We start from the raw sequence: 19,917 nt of genomic DNA on the forward strand, positions 1-19,917 counted from the left end.
TTACTACTAATTCTGTGCCACATTATATGAAAGAGATATGATATTTCAGGATGAAACTTAGAACTACATTCACCTCTACATTTCTGAGACCGTCTCAAATAAAATGACTTTTCGTACCAATATATCCAAATGCTATCATAAAGCTAACATTTAAAAGGCATTCAATGAATATGTATGTATGTATTCACAAATACTTATAAAACATCTACTATGTGCCAGGCTTGTCTACGTTGGTAATTTTCAATCATGATTGCATGTTAAAGCAGCTTGGAATGTTTAAAAATCACTGAGGCACTTGTCTTTCTTTGACTGGCTTATTTCACTTAGGATAATACTCTCCAGGTCCATCCATGTTGTTGCAAAAGGAAAGATTGCCTTTTTTTTTTTTTTTTTTTTTTTTTGTAGCTCTGTAGTATTCCATTGTGTAAATGTACCGAAACTCCTTTATCCACTCACCTACTGTTGGACACATGGGCTGCTTCCTAATCTGCACTATTATAATGTTTGTTTAGGATTCTTGAACTTTCATAAAACTAAATATTTACAGTGAAACATATTCTTGGTTTATTGATAAAAAGGCTTGAGCACTTTTAGTGTAGGTAAAGGAATTAAACAAAGAAAAAGGACTCATAGACACAGTCAACAGTATGGTGATTACCAGAGGCAAAGCGGGGTGGGGAAAGGTAGGAAAGGATAAATGGTGATGGAAGAAGAGTTATTTTGGGGTGGTGAACACACAATACAATACACAGATGATGTAATATAGAACTGAACTCCTGAAACCAATATAATTTTATTAACCAATGTCACTCCAATAAATTCAATAAAAATAAAATATTATAGTCTAAGGGTCTTTTAAAAGCAATGAGAAAGAGTAAATATTTTATTTCAGAAATTAAGCATTAATTATCTAGAAAATTTTACTTATCCTGAACATCTAATTTCCCAGAGGGTACAGTATAAATGAAACATTACTAGCTTATTATAAAAGGTGATCAATTATTGCCCATTACATGGAGCAAACTATTAATTTCATTTACCATTTGCCTTCAAGTAAAGCATGAGAGTCATTACTCAAGAGATAATTAAAACATGGCCGCAGCATATTATCCAGAGTCAATTAGCACAAAATAGCATATAGCTGTTATATACATTTGCTACCTTAAATAAAAATTATATACACAAATAATTTAATTCAAGGTTAATAAATTAAAGCATGCATTTATCATTACTTTAGGATAATACATAATATAGTTTTATAGATTTTCATAGTTTTTTTTATTATATATAGTTCAATTAATTTAATGGATTAAATATATTAGAATAAAAACAAGTCTTATGTAATCATATTTATCAAGTACCAAACAATATACCAGGTATTTTATCATGTAACAATAATTTCTACAAAGTCATTCAAGATCAACAAAAACATTCTCATGTTTTAAATAGATGAATTAATTAATAATTGATAAATTATTATGTATGAATAGATAAACCTCAGAACAACAGAAAAGTTGGGAGAATTAATCATGATTTCAAGCTACAAACATGCAGAATCAGGATTCTAAACCTGGTTATTCTGATTCTATAGTTCAGTGGTTCTCAAAGTGTTGTCCCCTATAGCCTTAGTGACATTTGAGAATTTGTTAGAAGTGCACTTTTTTGGGCCTCACTTCAGACCCACTTACCAAAACACTGAAAGTGGCTAGTCATCTAATAGCTGCTTCTTATTCAAGTTAAAGACTGAGGATCATCATGAGAGTCAATGCATTTCTCTCTGTGCCACACAGCTCATAATTTAGTGAAATTTCAGTCACAAATCCTTCACAGCCTTCATTTTTCACATGTGCTTCTCCAAATCCATGCTCATTCTGCACCCAACTTTGCAATCAGAGAGGATGACCAGTAGAGACCACCATAAAAATTTCCCTTGACCCCTTAGACTTCTGGTTGGATTCTGTCAAAGGATGATAATGGTGAAAGATTTGAAAAAAGAAAATAAAAGGTGGGGGTGCTTTCAGTTGTGCTTAAGGCCCCAGTTCCTTCCCTGTCATATTACTATGACTTAGCTTCACCCCTAATTAATTTTAACAGCTACATTTTGGCAATATATTCTAGACAATTCTTTCTTTAGAACTGACAAGAAAAGTCTCAGCCCCTTGTGCCTTCATTAATTGGTGTAGAAATAAAACCATATTTTTATTATCCCAGGCTACTATCCATTGTGTTTTTCCTATACAGTCGCTATACCTTTTATTATATTCTTTTCAAATTTCCCAGTTAAGTGTACCATATTTTATCCATAGGGACACTGACTTAAGTTACCTCCATTTATAATCACTAACAAAGAATGTTTTATATTATTTATTTTTCAAATGTTCTTTATTAAATTTGAAATTTATAATTACTCAAACATTATTAAACTATATCCCTGCTAAACTACATATAAATTTTTAAAATCCATTTATAATTTTTCTGTATTTATAATTAGTATTAACACTGGTTACATTAGTCAGGTTAGGTTAAAGTATGCTATGGTAACAAATTCTAAAATCTCAGTGGCTTAACACAATAAAAATATTTATTTGTCCTTATACAGAAACTGACAAGAGAGGGGAAGCCCTCTTTTAAGCAGTGACTTTAATATCTATGTGGCTCTCACATCAAAGTCAGTGAGAGATCAAAGACTTACACTGTTCCATAAATGCTTTGGCCAAAAAGTAATAAACATGATTTTTTGTATGGCTATTTGTCAAAAATTAAAACACAGATCCAACTCACTGCAAGGGAATCTGGGTAATATAGCAAAACACAGAATATTTGTAAACACTGCCAAAGAGATGGTTTTCATTCACCATGGAAAGGGTAAAGTATGAGAAAAAAAGTGATATGGAAAAAAAATTCCCTAGCATGACTAGTATAAGCTTCTTCCTAATAAATGGAGTCACCTTTTGGTTTGTTTTTAATGTATTACAACTTTATTAAGATATATTCACACACTATAAAATTTACCCTTTCAATGGTTTTTCATATGTTCACTGAGCTATGCAACTATTGCCACAATTAATTTCAGGGGATTTTCACATACCCACATGGATACCCATACTTATTAACAGTCACTCCCCATCTCTCCTGATCTGACACAGCTCTAGGCAGCCATTAATCTATTTTTCTGTCTCTATACATTTGTCTATTGTGGACATCTCATGTAAATGGAATCAGGCAATGGGACTTCTATGACTGGCTTATATAACTTAGCATAATGTGTTCAAGATTCAGCCATGTTATGCATGTGTAAATACTTTATTCCTTTGTATTGCTGATAATAACACATTATATTGATATTTTACATTTTGTTCATTAGTTGAATGTTTGAATTATTTTTACTTTTTAGCTATTATGAATAATGCTGTTATGAATACTCATTACAAGTTTTGTGAAAATACATCTTTTAATTTCTTTTGTATAGACCTAGGAGTAGAACCCTACGCTTATCTTTTCGTGAAACTGCCAGACTCTTTTCCAAAGTAGTTGCATCAATTTACATTCCCATCAGCATTCCCTGAGGATTCTGATTTCTCCACATCCTGCCAACACTCTTGATTATAGACATCCTAGTGAAAGCAATGTGGAATCTGATTATGGTTTTGATTTGCATTTCCCTGATGACTAATGTTGAACAACTTTTCATGCTCTTGTTGGTCATTGGTATATCTGTTTTGGGGAAATATCCATGTATAGCCTTCGACCAATTTTTCATTTGGGTTGTTGTCTTTTAGTTCTGAATTGCAGGTTTCGGTCTGTATCCTGAATACAAGTCTCTTATCAGAGACATAACTTGTGAAAATTTTCTCCTGCTCTATGGGTTGTCTTTTCACTATTTTATGATATCTTTGAAGCAATTTTTTTTCATTTTAAATCTTAACTTATTTATTTTTACTTTTATCACATACTTTTGTGCTCTATCTAAAAAGGCTATGCCGAATCCAAGGTCATGATCACTTACTCTCGTATTTCCTTTGAAGAGTACTATAACTTTTGTTCTTACATGTAGATCTATGAACCATTTTGAGTAAATTTATATGTATGGTACAAGAAAGGGATTCAATTTTATTCTTTTGTTGGATATACAATTATCCCAGCATCATTTGTTGAAAAGCCTATTCTTTCCCTATTGAATTTTCTTGACACTAATGTAGAAAATCGATCGACCATAAGTGTAACAGTTTTTTTCTGGAATATAAATTCTACTTAAGTAAACCATATGCATATCCTTATACCAATACCAAATAGTTTTAATTCTTGTAGGTTTGTAATAAATTTTGATATAGGGAAGTGACTCCTCTAAATTTTTTATTCTATTTCAAGATTATTTTTCCTTGTCTTGGTCACTTGAATTTCCATAAGCTTAGAATCAGCTTGTCAATTTCTGCCAAAAAAAGAAAGTTGAGCATTATATAGCAATTGTATTAAATCTATTTAGGGAATATTGCCAACATTATATTCCAACCCATGATTATAGAATGACTTTCCATTTATTTAGATATGCTTTGATTACTTTCAACAATATTTTGTAATTTTACAGTATATTTTTAAACTTATTCTGATATATATATATATATATATATATATTTGCTTTTTAAGTTCATTTTTGTATTTTTCATTGCTATTCTATGAAAATGTCATTGATTTTTGTATTTGACATTGTACCCTGCCAACCAGAACTATTTTGTTTGATTTTGTTTTATAGTTCCCATAGCTTTTTAGAGACTTGCATAGTATTTTCTATATATAATATCATGTCATATGCAAACAAAGGTAGTTTAACATCTTTTCCAGTTAAGTTCCTTTTGATTCTTTTTGCCTAATTGTACTAGCTCTAAAGTCCAAGAAAATGTTGAACAGAAGTGGAAAGAGTGAACATCCTTGTTCTGTCCTTGATTTTAGGTGGAAAGAATTTAGTCTTTTACCATCGGGTATGATGTTAGCTGTGCTTTTTATTTCTTTTTTCATAGATGTCCTTTATCACATAGTTTCCTTCTATTTCTAGTTTTCACTTCATGTATGTTGGAGTTCTGTTTTAGTGCATAAATTCTTATAATTATTGTATCTTTCTGATAAACTGGCCTTTGAAAATTTTGATATCCTTGAATATGTAGATTGAGATTTACATCAAATTTGAAAAGTTTTTAACTATTATTTCATCAAATAAAAATATTGAAATAAGTAGAAAGACATCCTATATTCATCCTTTCTCTCCTCTCATTCTGTTCCTTCTATTATGCATCTGCTGGTGTGTTTAAGGATGCTCCATATTTGTCTGTAGCTTTGTCATTTTCCTTCATTCTTTTACCTTTTTGTTTTTGAACTGAATATCTTTAAATCTATGTTCATGTATACTGATTCTTTTATCCATTAATTTAAACCTACTTAATTTAAATCTACTATTACATCTTAAATTTCATTTATTGTATTTTCAACCTATGTTTTTGTGGTCAGCCTCACCTCCTCAGCAAATCTCTGAGCCACCGCTCTGGAAATAGAGTCGGAAAATGTCCAGCTTCTCTCTGAATGGCAATACCGGTTTGCAATATAGACATTCAGCAAGAATGGAAGCCTCTTTGGTTTTTTATTTTTAGCATGGAACTTTTACTCTATGAAGGAATTAGAGTGAACGTACTAAGAGCCAAATATTGTTGGCCTGCCATGTTTAGTTATAGCTTCTATACTATAATTTTTGGCTGGCTACACTCTCCAGGAACTAGCCTACACCATAGAGCTGGAGAGCGGGTGGGAAATGCTGACAGCCTTCCCCTCCTAGAGAGATTCTTTAGCCCTTAACTGGGAACTGAAAGCAGAGGGATTCCCAATTTCTTGGCAATACCCACCAGGAATAGAGATTCTGTCCTGCTAAGCTGAAGTATGGGAAGAGGGAATAGGTCCTCTATGAAATGCCATAGACTCTCATTCTAATTTAGGTTGGTAGTTTTCTTAAATAAAGTGTCTTTATGTACTGTCTCTGTTATGAAAAATTCCAGACTTTAACTGGTTGTGTTTTATATTTTGTGTTCATTTACAGTATTGTTTTGCTGGGGAGTGTATCGATGGAACTCTTCATACAACCATTCTGGAAGAGTCTAAGGGTTGTTCACATTTTTAAAATTCTAATTAATTTTCTTGAGAACTCACTTTTCTAATTAGTCAGAAGACCAAAATCTTTTGAGTACCCCCTTATTCCATTTAACACAGTGGTTTTACTCAGTACAAGATATCATTTTTATTGAAAACTATAGATAGAGGAAGAGGAGAAAATCTTCAAAGTTTCTGGTTGTTTTGGACTAAATTGTGCCTCTTAAAATTCATATGTTGAAACACAAACCCTGAATATAACAAGTATTTGGAGCTGGGAGTTTAGGAAAAAAATTGATTTAGATGAGACTATGAGTGTGGGGGCCTCATGATGGAATTAGTGCCCTAATAAGAAGAGAAACAAGAAAGCTTTCTCTCTCTCTCTCTCTCTCTCTCTCTCTCTCTCTCTCTCTCTCCCATGTGTGGACACAGCAAGAAAGCAGCTATCTACAGGCCAGGAAGAGAGCTTTTACTGAACCCAACCATGCTGACACCCTGATCTCAGACTTCCAGCCACCAGAACTGTGAGAAAAATAAATTCTATGTGTGTTGTTGCTGTTTTTAATTCACTCCATCTATGGCATTTTTCTATGGCATCCCAAACTTACTAGAAACTGATACTTTTACTTTTGGTCTTATTATATGATGTTGCTATTGGATATTACTCTCACACAGTCTAATAAATACCTATTCACAACAAGGGTTCTGTCTTTGGTGACCTAGATCCCTACACCAAACCTGGCATTGGATTTCAGTGTTATAGCTCATTCTGTTCATTCGCAAATGCCAAGTTTATACTTCCATACCACTGGAATTGATTCTAGAAAAGATTGCCAGCTGAAGACATATATATTCTGAAACTAGATATTCTTTTTAAAACATCCAGCCCTGGGGATTAGCCTGGGTTATTAATTCATATTCCCTCTTCCTTGTTGTGAGTTTTTTTGGGTCTCTTTAAAAAATTTCCTTCCAGTCAACATCAGTTAGGTCAATGACAGTCCATCAGAGATGTTTTAATAATATTAAACTTAAAAAAGTGGCTATGATCTCAATATCTTTTTTTTCACAAGGTTTATTTGTCCCAATTCAAATATGTCCACCTCCTCTCTACTGATCAGTTCTTCATTCCAAGCAGCTTTGGGAGAGAATCAAGGATACAGATGTTTTATTTCACAATTCTCCAGACACAGTGGCTTCCTGCTTGTTTCATATTTATATATGTAAGTACATAGGAAACATTCCAGTGACTTCCCTGAACAAGCAACTCTTTTCTAGGGTGATTTTCTCTGTCTACCAATAAGGAGAGCTGATAGTGTCCTTTTATAGAACTTTATAGGCTTTTTAAAAATCTTGCTAAAAAATCACATTACACATTGAAGAACATTTGAACTGAAAGATTAGCAAACCTAAAAACTGACAAAACATCTAATTCATTCTAAAATATGCATTCATATTTTCACTAAATTTTCATTATTATATCTACCAGGCCTGCAAAATAAGCAATGCATTTTAGCTCTTGTCCTCATGGGTACACAAGGCCGCTGTTGATATATTTTGCTACACAAACACAAGATATAGTTTACATAAGAGCTCGGGTTTTTATACATTTCTCCCCAAAGGGTATTCATATTTGATAAATCACTGATTGAAATCTGAGGCAATTAAGTTGTGATGACCTTGGCATAGTAGTGGATATATTTTCCATTAAGACAATGTCAGTACTTTATTAGAGTTGGCCTGGCTATAAGAGAGCCAAGTTAAACCCACATCACATTTAATTTCTTATCCCTCAAATACACACAATGTTTGAATTCACACTGATCAAATCTACCTGGCAGCTTCTTGCTTTATTAGGCCAAGGTGAATGCCTTGCATAGAATTTCCATTCCTTAATTGAAGTAATAGCCATTAATCACCAAAATGGCAAAACAAGCATCTAACATTTAATCAATTCTAATTTTTTATTTGTCTTTTTGAAATAATGAATAGAAAACTCTACCATATTCTATGTTGTTATAATTCAATACTTAAACATATTTTTACTATAAAATATTCCAACAATATCCAAGTTTATAGACAATATGGCCACTCACTTTCACATTTTGTTCTCACTCTCTTTTCTCCTCAGAGGTAACCTTTCTCACTAGCTACTATGTTTGCATGCAAGCCTTCCTATTCATTTTTATACACAATTTGCAAGATGGTGAATGGGACTTCTCCTGTTACCTTTTTTTCTCTAGGGTAATCCCAGACATAGCACATAGTACTCAATCTTAACAATCTGGGCTTCCTGGAAATTCTGTGATCCATCTAACTCCCCTTACTAAATTATTGTTCTGCTTACACATTTAGAATATATTCTGTTGTTGGCATAAGAACCCTGAATGACAGGCTTTTCTTGACTCTTGTCTTCAGATGATAGCCATGGATAATAAAGTTCTTAAATTTCTAATATCATTAAATGAATTTATCTAATGATAACTTAACTAAGGGCAGTGCTTTTATGCCGCTGTCCTTTCAGCTTAACATTGTGCACAGGCTATTCTGTTTTTCTCTTGATCTGTGTTTGCAGATAAAAAGGGAACAGTTGTTTCTCCTTTGAAGGCACCTTTTTCTTTTTGCCATAAACTTTATAATATTTCCCCTGTTAATTATTTTTTGTTAAATTGAATTTGAGAGAGAGAGAGAGAGAGAGAGACACATCAATGTGAGAGAGACATCGATCAGTTGCCTCCTGCATGCACCTCAACTAGGGATCAAATCCTCAACCTTGGTATATGCACTGACCAGGAATTGAGCCTGCCACCTTTTGGTGTACGGACAATGCCAGTTAGGTACAGGAAATATCAAGAGGAACACTATGTGAGGTATATGATTGCCTAACCACTAAGCTGTATCCCTGAAACTAATCTACAATAATAAAAGAGAAAGATGCAAATTGACCATACATTCACGACACCCACCAGCCAATCAGGAGTGAATATGCAAATTAACCCAACAAAGCTGGCAGGCTAATTTACATACACAGGTGCCAAGTGGCTCCAGGCGGGGCGGGATGCTTGCATTGTCACCATGGTGATGATGCAGGCATTCTGCACCGCCCCAGCCATTCCAGGCCTCTGGGCAACATGGGAAGGTGGAAAGGCGGCTCCAGGCCAGAGCGAAGACTGTGCCCGCAGCCAGGGGAAGGAAGGTCCATTCTTGCACAAATCTTCGTGCATCAGGCCTCTAGTACACAATAAAATTGAAATAAAAATATATTGTGCAATATTTTCTTTTTTATATTTTAATACTGTTTTTCCTCTTAGTGAACCTTAAACAAAATGTGAAATAAAGAATGGATTCAGCACCTGTCTTAAAACTAACGTTCCACCTACTTATCTCATTTGTCTCTAAATTTTTATACCTCTTCTCCCACAACTCCACTTTTCATACCTATAACACTTCCTCTCAACTGACAAGCATGCTAGTGGGAATCAGTGTTGATCAGGGGAGCTGTACAGTGCTTGTCAGATCACACCACATGGAAACCCATGTCCATAGTGGCCTTGCTTTTAGCATCTAGCCTTTGAAAGTTTTGTTTCTAGATTTTTAAGCCATGATTTCCACCTTCATCGTTTACCTGTTGAGATAATATCATTTTATCATCTTACATTATTATGTAACAGATACATTCAAAATAAGTTGAAAGAATACCCTTTTGACTTGCTGGTCAACAGCTACTTGAAATCATTTCTATCAGTTCTGAACATGAAAATAAGAAAAGAATGAGTTTGAGATGTGTCTTTTTTGCCTTGTTTTCCTTTGGACAATGCATTCCTTTGATCATAAAAGATCATTTAAAAGCAGACTGTATCTTCCCTGACTTTATGGGTCTCTTTAAATCGAATTTTGAAAATGACAATGTAGTTAAAAGATTTCACCAAATTTAATCAAAGTTAATTAAATCATACCACATGGAGAAGGTTATGGAGTTGCTGGAGTTATGATATTTTAGCATCATTTAAAAAATCTCCATAAACATATTAAATATTTTATTCTAAATATTTTTCTTTTTACATTGAAAGCTTTAATCAATCTGGAATTTATTTTTGTAATTTTATGGCTATTGTGAGGGAAAGATCTAATTTCGCATTTTTTCATAGAGTAAGACAATTAATCTCTCATGATTTATTTTTTAAAATGTATCCCTTTTCTACTGATTCTGGTGAAAGTATAGTTTTATATTTAGAATTATTTATTTTCATGTCAGTTCTTGTTAATTATTCCTAACATATTGGCTTTACAAGGCAAATGTTAGACTCCAAGAATTTTAAATCTAAATGTTGACATCTAGATATTAAACCAAATGAGGAGCATCATCCAAATAAAAAAAAAAAAGACCATTGTTTTTTGGACTTAGTTATTTTTGTTGAAGTAATCACTGTACTCATTTTGAATCAAATGTAATATTTTCGTCTAGACGTATTCAAGAGCTTGACAATGATTTTGTACTTTGAATAACTGAGTCCTGTACCTGTTTCACTTTCTGCTATATGATGGTTAAACCTTCTTAGGTGGCACTGTAAATTTCTGTACCTCTGTAATGCCATGTTGAAGAAAGGCAAAGAGCCCCTAGGGAGTTTCTGTCTGGCATGACTATGCTTCAGTAGGTAAAAGTATCTCAACACTGGGAAAATCTGAGAAATGGGAAGAAGGAATAGTGATGTAATATACACAAATTTTTTTAAAGCAGAAAAAAATGAACTTTATAATTTGATATTTGCTTTTGCATGTGGAGCAAAAGATTTATTTTTATTCAGAAAAGCTGTCTATCACATATCTGAACATACCATCTTACTCAAATATTGTGTTTTATTTTCAATTTTAAATACAATCCTAGATTCACCTTGTAGACTGGAAGTGTGACTTTTAGACAGTCCTCTGTGTGGTGCTAATTACAGAAAGGTATTGGTGAAAGCAGCTGCATCTAATTACATGGGCTGAATGTGAGAAAGCACACTATTTTGATGTATATATCCTTGCAATAATTAAAATATAACGAGTTCTGTATAACCTTGTGATTAGAGAAACTTTTTAATATGCCTGACTGATTCATGCACATATTTAAGAGAAGTGGGATGCTCAATTTCTAATCAAGAATTTACAAATTTCCATTAAGAAATTTCACTTACAAACTAATGGGATAAATAACAGATCTTACTTATTTTAAAATAAAATGATATGATATTTCTTAGCATAGAAGTGAGAATGTCCTTGATAATTTGCTTCGGGCAATAAAATATATTTAATTCTTATATACACAAATATAACTTTAATTTCAACTTCTTATATTTTATTTCTCTTTAGTTTGAGGTCCTAAAGACGAATGGTGCCAGAACAGCTGCTTCATCCCTGTTGTAGCAGATAATATTAAGTGTCTACTAGGAATTTGGCCCTCTATGATTACACTGGCAAATATATATTTCTCCAAGGAACCAGTCAATTGAGACCATATTTCAGAAACATATGAATTTTAATAACCTCAGGTTTAAGCTGAATTAGCCAACTAGGTGAAGACAGCTCTAGCCATTAGCTACAATTTTCTAGAGTTCCCATCTGCCAGGTGGTTTAGACCAGATCTCAAATAAAGGAAGAAATACATATCAAAAAGTTCCATTTGAAATCTAACTGTCCCCTTGCTACATCTGTGAATACAAATGTATTATATTTTAAATTCATTGTGTTATAAATCAAAGCCCTAAGCTTTCACTTGCATGATTAACAAACAAAAAGTCCAATCTTTTCCTGGTATCTTCATCAATTATCTAGGTATCTGGAGAGGTATGTATGTCCGAATATGTAAGGGTTGTTTGGTTACCATTTGATATTTTGTGGTAAATCCTTGGTCTTAGTGTTACTTACTTAACAATAATTGATTATCTACTATATGCAAGATATAATTCTAGATACTTGGCATAATTAATATACAAGATGACAAAGGCCTCTGGTCTCCTGCAGGTAGTATTTTAATATTGCTGCCTTCACCACTTTTTCTGGGTCATTAATACTGTTGGTCTTCTGCCCTCACTGCTACCTAAGTCCTGGGCCCCAACCTCCAAGCTTCCATCAGCTGCTTCTCGGTAGCTACAGACCCCTTCTAGTTGCCCTTTCTCTACTCAGTTCAAAAGAAAACTTCTTATGCTTCCTGGGACAAGCTCTTTCAAAGAAAATTATTACAGCAGAGCTTTTGCTCATTACATGAGACAGTTTTTTCTTTTATGCCAGTGCTCCGTAACCTTGGCTATGGATCAGAATCACTTAGTGAGATGTTTAAAAGATTTAGATCTTCTGTTTCACTTCATGTTTCCTTAATTAGAGCAATTCACAACAAAACCCCAACATCTATATGCTTAACAATCTCCTCAGGTGATTTTGATAGACGTGAAGCACAGTCTCATGTTTCATGGAGTCCTATTATTCCCTTCAAATCTGAACCCTGTTGCTCAGTTCCACTCACTCCAGTAGACTATCCATGTGTTTGTTTTGGGCTTGCTTGTTTCAAGACTCCAACTTTCTTTTCCATCCTTCTCACCCCATACAAGAATTCTCAGTCCATAAAGTTAGTTTGAAGATGCCCAAACTCTAATAGTAGATAAGCTCAAGTTCACTCGCACAGAGCTCTGTAAAACTCAAAGTTGTAGTTGAATTTTTTTATGTCTCTGGGCTAGGACCAGCATTCCACATAACTACGATTTTTTTCACTACTTACTAAAAAAACAAAGGCAATGTGCATGAAGAACAGCCAGAGACTCCAGAGGGCATTGGTATCAAAACCCAAGAAACTAAATAAATGTCATCTTCAATTCAGCCAAATACAGTTACTCATAAAATTTCTGTGGGAAAGAACATTTTTAAAGATAAAGATAAATATTAGAACATTAATCTAACAAAAATATCTTTAGATTTGTCTAAGCTCCGCATCTGGAAATATGAAGTTATCTTTGGTAGGACAATGGTGCTAAAGAGCACATGCTGATGATGCATAGCCACTTGGATGGGTTCAAGTCCTGGCAAAGATGCATTCTCTCAGGGTGGTCGGGATAGCGTTTCACTTCCAGGCACTGGTTTCCCCTCACTGGAGCAGAAACGCTAGCAGTGTCTACTTTATAGGGTTTTCCTGAGCATTCGTTAAAAAATGTACATTAAGCACTTACTATAGTATGTAGTACATCTTAAGGACACAAGAAACTTATGACTGTTATTGATATTATAATCATTATCATGATTAAATGTATGAAGTCAGAAGTCATAGATGGAGCTTCCCTCTGGGTAACTTCTACAACAAAAGTATTATGGCATGTATCAATAAGCGTTTTCTTTCAATGGTCATTATGCATCAGTTATCATAAAATTTTTTAGATTTTTAAAATTGATTTTTAGAGAGAGCAGAAGGGAGAGGGAGAAAGAGAAACATCACTGGGAGAGAGAAATATCTATTGGCTGCCTACTGCATGTTCCCCACCATGGACCCAGCCCGCATCTCAGGCATATGCTGGACAGGGCATGGAACCAGCCACCCTCGGTGCATTGGATGATACCCAACCAACTGAGCCTCACTGGCTAGACAGTGATGGCGAACCTATGACACATGTGTCAGAGGTGACACGCGAACTCATTTTTTTGGTTGATTTTTCTTTGTTAAATGGCATTTAAATATATAAAATAAATATCAAAAATATGTCTTTGTTTTACTATGGTTGCAAATATCAAAAAAATTCTATATGTGACACGGCACCAAAGTTAGGGTTTTTCAAAATGCTGACACGCCGAGCTCAAAAGGTTCGCCATCACTGGGCTAGGACCATAAAATATTTTTTACTCTTTTATTTTTTGGGGGGGCGGGGGGCGGGGAGAAGGGAGAGAAAGATTCTCAGTCTCTCAAGTCATCATGAACAAGCCTGTTCCTATTTAAAGTAAAAATATATATCACTTTCTTTTGGTTAAAATATCAGCTGTGTTTATATTCACAAAATATGTGTGATAAGACTACAGTTCACAAACTATTTCTGGTTCAATTAAAAGAGCTCAAGAGTTTACTGAATTTTTTAGGGGTTTACATTCTAAAAAAATTATTTTGGCAGATAATTTTTTTACACTTCTGTTCTCAAAGGGCGCTTTCTAAGTAAATCCTTTAAATCAATGTAAGAGATAATTTTAAATACAAATTTTAAATAATGTACATTTCTGCTATGAAAGAACATAATTATGATACAAAATAGTTGTGAATTCTGTTGTTGTGTTTTCTTTATTTTATTTTATTTTTCCCATCACCTTTTATCCCCTATATATCTTCTTCCACCTCCTTATCCCCCTCCCCACTCAGTCACCACACTGTTGAACAGAATATCACCAATATAATGATCTGGCTTCATTTATGAAGGTTATAAGGGAATTAACTTATCTGACTGCTACCTTTATCTAATTCTAAAGCAGTTTTGCACTTCCTCTCCTCAAGTGCCCTTGTGAGAGTGACATCATTTTTAAACCTTGTGTGGCAATCCCTGATGCACCACTGTGCTGCCGGGGCAAGACAGGGCACTTGGAAGTCCAACTATTTCCTTAAGATAATCCAACTTCTGGATGATTATCCAAATGCTTCATTGTGCAAGCAGCACTGTAGGCTCCAAGCAAATGCAGCAGATCTGCATGTCCCTCTGCAGGAAACCTGTGGTACTGATGAGCAAGAACACCATGACACACAGGCCATCCCAGGACATCTGGAAAACAACACAGCTCTGGAAAAACCATTGTCTCACACTGGGGAATTCGGGCCTTATGTTCACCAAGAAGGACCTCACTAAGATCAGGACTATACTGCTGGCCAATAAAGTAGCTTGTACCACTGCCATGTGTAAAGTTACTGTGCAGCCCAGAACACTGGCATCACCACTAAAGTCTCCAGGGGCACCATTGAAATCCTGAGTAACGTGCAGCTGATTAAGACTGGGGACAGAGTGGGAACCAGCAACACCACACTGATGAGCATGCTGGATATCTCCCTCTTCTCCTTTGGGCTGATCAACCAGCAGGTGTTTGGCAAGGGCAGCATCTACAACCCACAAGTGCTTGACTTCCCAGAGAAAACGGCATTCCCACTTCCTGGAGGATGTCTGAAACGTTGCCAGAGTATGTCTGCATGTTGGTAACCAGCTGTTGCATCAGTTCCCCTTCCTATCACCAGTGGGTATACGTGGGCCCCAACCTTGTTTCTGGAGACTGTTTACACCTTCCCACTTGCTGAAAAGGTTGAGGCCTCCTTGGCTGATCCACCAGCCCCCGTGGCCCCTGCCTCCACTGCTGCTCCTGCTGCTGCTGCATACGCAACCAAGGTTGAAGCAAAGGAACAGTCAAGGGAGTTGGACCAGAATATGGGATTTGGTCTCGGGCTAATAACCAAAAAGCAACCTGCTCAGCCAGCTTTCTTTGTGAAACAAGAAAATAAAGGCTTACTTCTTTAATTAAAAAAAAAAAAAGTTTACAAGTTGTCACAGGTTCATTGATCAATATCTACTTAAAAGTGGTCTTTAAAGAGCACAGGATGGAGCTGAGGGAATATGTATTATAAGTTAATGGGATCTAGTATACTTCCTTCTTTTCACGTTGAGTCTTTTTTTTTTTTCCATAAAAGGAGTCAGTGATAAAATTCTGAGCATATTTGCTATAGTGTTATTTGTTTATTTCAGAAAGTCTCAAATATTATAAAATTGAATATTTACTTTTAAATAAAATTTTGTTTCATACTATAATGAATAGCACTGGTTTTCAAAAGCAAATCTACTTATAATGTGTATATTTACCTTTTGTAGTAAATTATTATAATTTAAAAGTCTTTACTTTCTCCCAGTGATAGCTCCAGAATTTCTAAAATACAGGAAAATCCTAGGATGTAGTTATCTGTTTGAAAGGACATGTCTTGACAGGGTGGTGAAATAGCAACAGCATTACTGTGACATACAGCTTTTCTATCTGCAATGGCTTGGGCCAACAAATAGCTCTATGGCTATGTAGGAGAAGGGAGCAGGAAGGAAATACCTCCCTTTGTGCCACCATGGCTCCCTTTTCTGATCAACTTTAAAAAAATAAAATTGGTCACAGTAACTTTAACTGTAAAAGGGAGGGAAAAATTAAGAAACTATAGTCTCTCACATTTCAAGTTATAAGTTCTGTACCTCAGTTATTAAAATCTAAGGTATCAAATGCAGAAATAAAACCTAACATATCTTATACTTAATTCTAACAATCTGAGATTATCTTATATTGTACTTGTGATTCTATACTAGACCTATTGTACATCTTGTGGATAGCTATGACTTCCAAATATATTTCATTATGAGAAATAATAATTCTACTGTGTGACATAAGGAAGAGAACATGAAACAAAGACTTTTTAGTTAATGAATCCATACAGATTCAGCCTCAGGGCAATGGTGATAATGAAAAAGATCATATATTATGAGAATTACTATTCTATTGAATGACAAGGTTCATTTTCCCCTTCTGATACATAGAAACCACTAAATAAAAAATAAAAAAACCTGACTTTAATTATCTTGTTTTATCTGCAGTTTGAAGAGTTAATTTTTACCTGAGTAAAAAATCCTATATTAACAAAGAATTCCATGCTGGCATTAAAACTCTTTCCCAAGATTTTTTTTTCCTGAAAGCTATTGAAGGAGACATTAGTTCCATTTCTCTAACATCTTAGCTCAGGACTTTAGGGATATAAACAATTATCCTCATCCGGCATAAAGCTGAATTTCCTGTCTTGGAAAGCAAATGTATACACAGTTTGATTCTACTTAAACATTCTGTACCATGAATTTCTAGTTTACGTGGACATCTTTGCCACTCTCCTTTATGTCCTAGTGTGAAAACCTAATTGGTTGTCTGTCTTATACTTTTCCCAACAAAAATAAAAGATTACATTACTAAGTAAGCATTTAATAAGACAGAAGATCAGGATGAATGTATATAATTCTTACTTTGTCCCATAAATCCCCAAAGACAATATAAATAAATTTGAGAGAAAAAATTATTATTAAGAAGGAAAACTGGCCTTACAATCTCAGCCTAATGCAGAAGAAATATGAATCATATTGCACCAGAGTTAAGTTGATAAAATGTTAGGTTGACAGATGTTTATGGAAAATGTATGTGCTTCCTCATAGGAAACTGCACATACAAGCTTTCATAACTTCCATAATATACTTGAATGATGTTTCCTTTGCTTGCTGTGTAACTATAACAAGTGGGCAAATATATAATGATGAAGTCCAAATTTTTGCTTGTTAGTTTCATTCAAAATATTGAGATGCTGTTTTTGTTAGTGACTCCGGGAAGTGACTATAGTAACTCCAACTAAACTAACGTTAGTGCTAAGCTTTATCTCTATTGCTGTCATGTTAAGGTGCACACTGGTTTTGTTTACCATGCTAACTCATATAAAATGCACATTGTCAACTGCCCCCACCTTATACTTAACTATTTTTAACCTATGGACCACTTTGTACTTTTGACATAATAAAGATGAAGAGATTGGTTCTGGTACAAATCAGGTTCTCATTAGAGTAAATTGAGTTCTTTAATCAACAACATATTTTTAAAAGAAATTAAAACCAATGTTTAGAGATTTCCTGGTTTTCTAATGGTTTGCTTTTCTCTTTTTAAAGTAGCCTTAAGCCAAAGTGAAGTTGAAGTTGGGAGGAGGAAGGAAGAGGGGAAGATATGCAATCCAGAAGTTTGTTGACAAAACTTTTTTGATGTCTTCCAGTTTATAATGGAAAGTGAACTTCCCAGAATAGTATGAAAAGCAAGTGAATCTCATTATTCTTAGTAAAAAATTTAAATGCAAAACAGTTCTCAAAATGTTAATGTTTAAATTTTGTGCCTTTGTGGCAGATTCTTACTTCATAAGCAGTTTATTCTGTGTGAAAAAGAAATATCTACATACCTAATTATAAAAGTACTAAATAGAGGTGGGAAAGCTAATTTCCACAGTAAGAAAATTGCTACTTTTGGTATGTTTCCTTACTTGAAATAAATTGAGATATTCAGCCATAACCATTACTACAATTGAAATAGGTAATGTTTCTAAATCTTTTCTTTTTCAATATCATATTTTCTGTAACTGTATGATCCACAAAAGAATTCTAAAACTTTTAGATTAGCCTGGTTTGGTTTTGTCCAAAAATTATATTGGAAAGATTATATTGGTGATAATTTGACTCATTTCCATTGATCTTTATTTTTTAACATGTTTTGTCATTTTATGGTCAAATATTCATCTGTTTCATTGAAATACTGTAATTTTTAATTATTTTGGTGACAACAAGTCTTTTAAAATATTTTCCTTATATAACCTATTAACAGGATGTCATTAAAATTTAAAACTTTTCCTCTGCAAAGGACAATGTCAAGAGAATGAGGAGACAAGCCACAGAGTAGGAGAAAACAATTTCCAAAACTTACATCTGATAAAGGACTGTTATCCAGAATATTTAAAGAATTTGTAAAACTCAACTGTAAGAAAACAAGCAACCCAATTTTAAAAATGGGCCAAAGACCTGAACAGACAAGCCACTGAAGAAGATATACAGATGGCAAATAGTGCTTCACATATGTCATCAGGGAAATGCAAATTAAAGCAATAATGTTATACCCGTACATATCTATTAGAATGGTCATTCCAGAACACTGAAAATACCAAATTCTGGGGAGGATGCAGAACAACAGGAACTCTTATTCATTGCTCATGGAAAAGCAAAATGGTTCAACCATTTTGGAAGACAGTTTCATATAAAACTAAACATTCTTTCTCCATATGATCCAACATTGTACTCCTTGGTATTTATCCAAAAGAATTTAAACATATCTATATATATAAAAGCCTAAGTGACCATCACAACTGATCGGATGATTGAACAGGCTGCATGGGACCAGGCCGGCAGGGAATTAGTGAGGGATGACCAAATGACTGAACAGCAGACTGCGTGGGGTGACCAGGCAGGCAGGGAGGTTAGTGAGGGACGACCAAACAACTGAGCAGCAAGCTGCAAAGATGATGGTGCCCACAGCCAATAAGGAGGGAATATGCTAATTGACTGTCACACCCTCAAAGATGGCAGCACCCACAGCCAATAAGGAAGGAATATGCTAATTGACTGCCATGCTCTCAAAGATGGCCGCACCCACAGCCACAAGATGGCCAGCAGGGGAGGGCAGTTGGAGGAGACCAGGCCAGCAGAGTAGGGCAATTGGGGGTGACCAGGCCTGCAGGGGAGGGCAGTTAGGAGTGACCAGGCCTGCAGGGGAGGGTATTTGGGGGGGAACCAGGCCAGCAGGAGAGGGCATTTGGGGGCTACCGAGCCTGCATGGGAGGGCAGTTGGGGGCGATCGGGCCAGCAGGGAAACAGTTAGGTGTCGATCAGGCTGGCAGGGGAGTAGTTAGGGGGTGATCAGGCTGGCAGGCAGAAGCGGTTAGGGGCAATCAGGCAGGCAGGTGAGCAGTTGGGAGCCAGCAGTCCCAGATTGTGAGAGGGATCCCAGATTGGAGAGGGTGCGGGCTGGGCTGAGAGACAAACCCCCATTGCATGAATTTCATGCATCGGGCCTCTAGTGTTTATATATTGTTCATGTCTGGAGACACAGGTTATATAGGAACTCTCTGTACTTTCCACTCATTTTGCTTTGAACTCAAAACTGCTCTAAAATATAAAGCTTATCAATTGTGTTATCTAAAATATATAT

At 34.9% G+C, this 19,917-nt stretch overlaps 1 pseudogene; it reads left to right on the forward strand.

Moving 5' to 3' along the window:
- The first annotated feature begins 14,675 nt into the window (after nt 1-14,675).
- Nucleotides 14,676-19,917, forward strand: part of LOC102256250 — a 32,543-nt pseudogene continuing 27,301 nt past the window's right edge.

This window comes from Myotis brandtii, unplaced genomic scaffold, assembly GCF_000412655.1.
Source record: "Myotis brandtii unplaced genomic scaffold, ASM41265v1 scaffold609, whole genome shotgun sequence".
In the NCBI taxonomy this organism is placed as follows: Eukaryota; Metazoa; Chordata; class Mammalia; order Chiroptera; family Vespertilionidae; genus Myotis; species Myotis brandtii.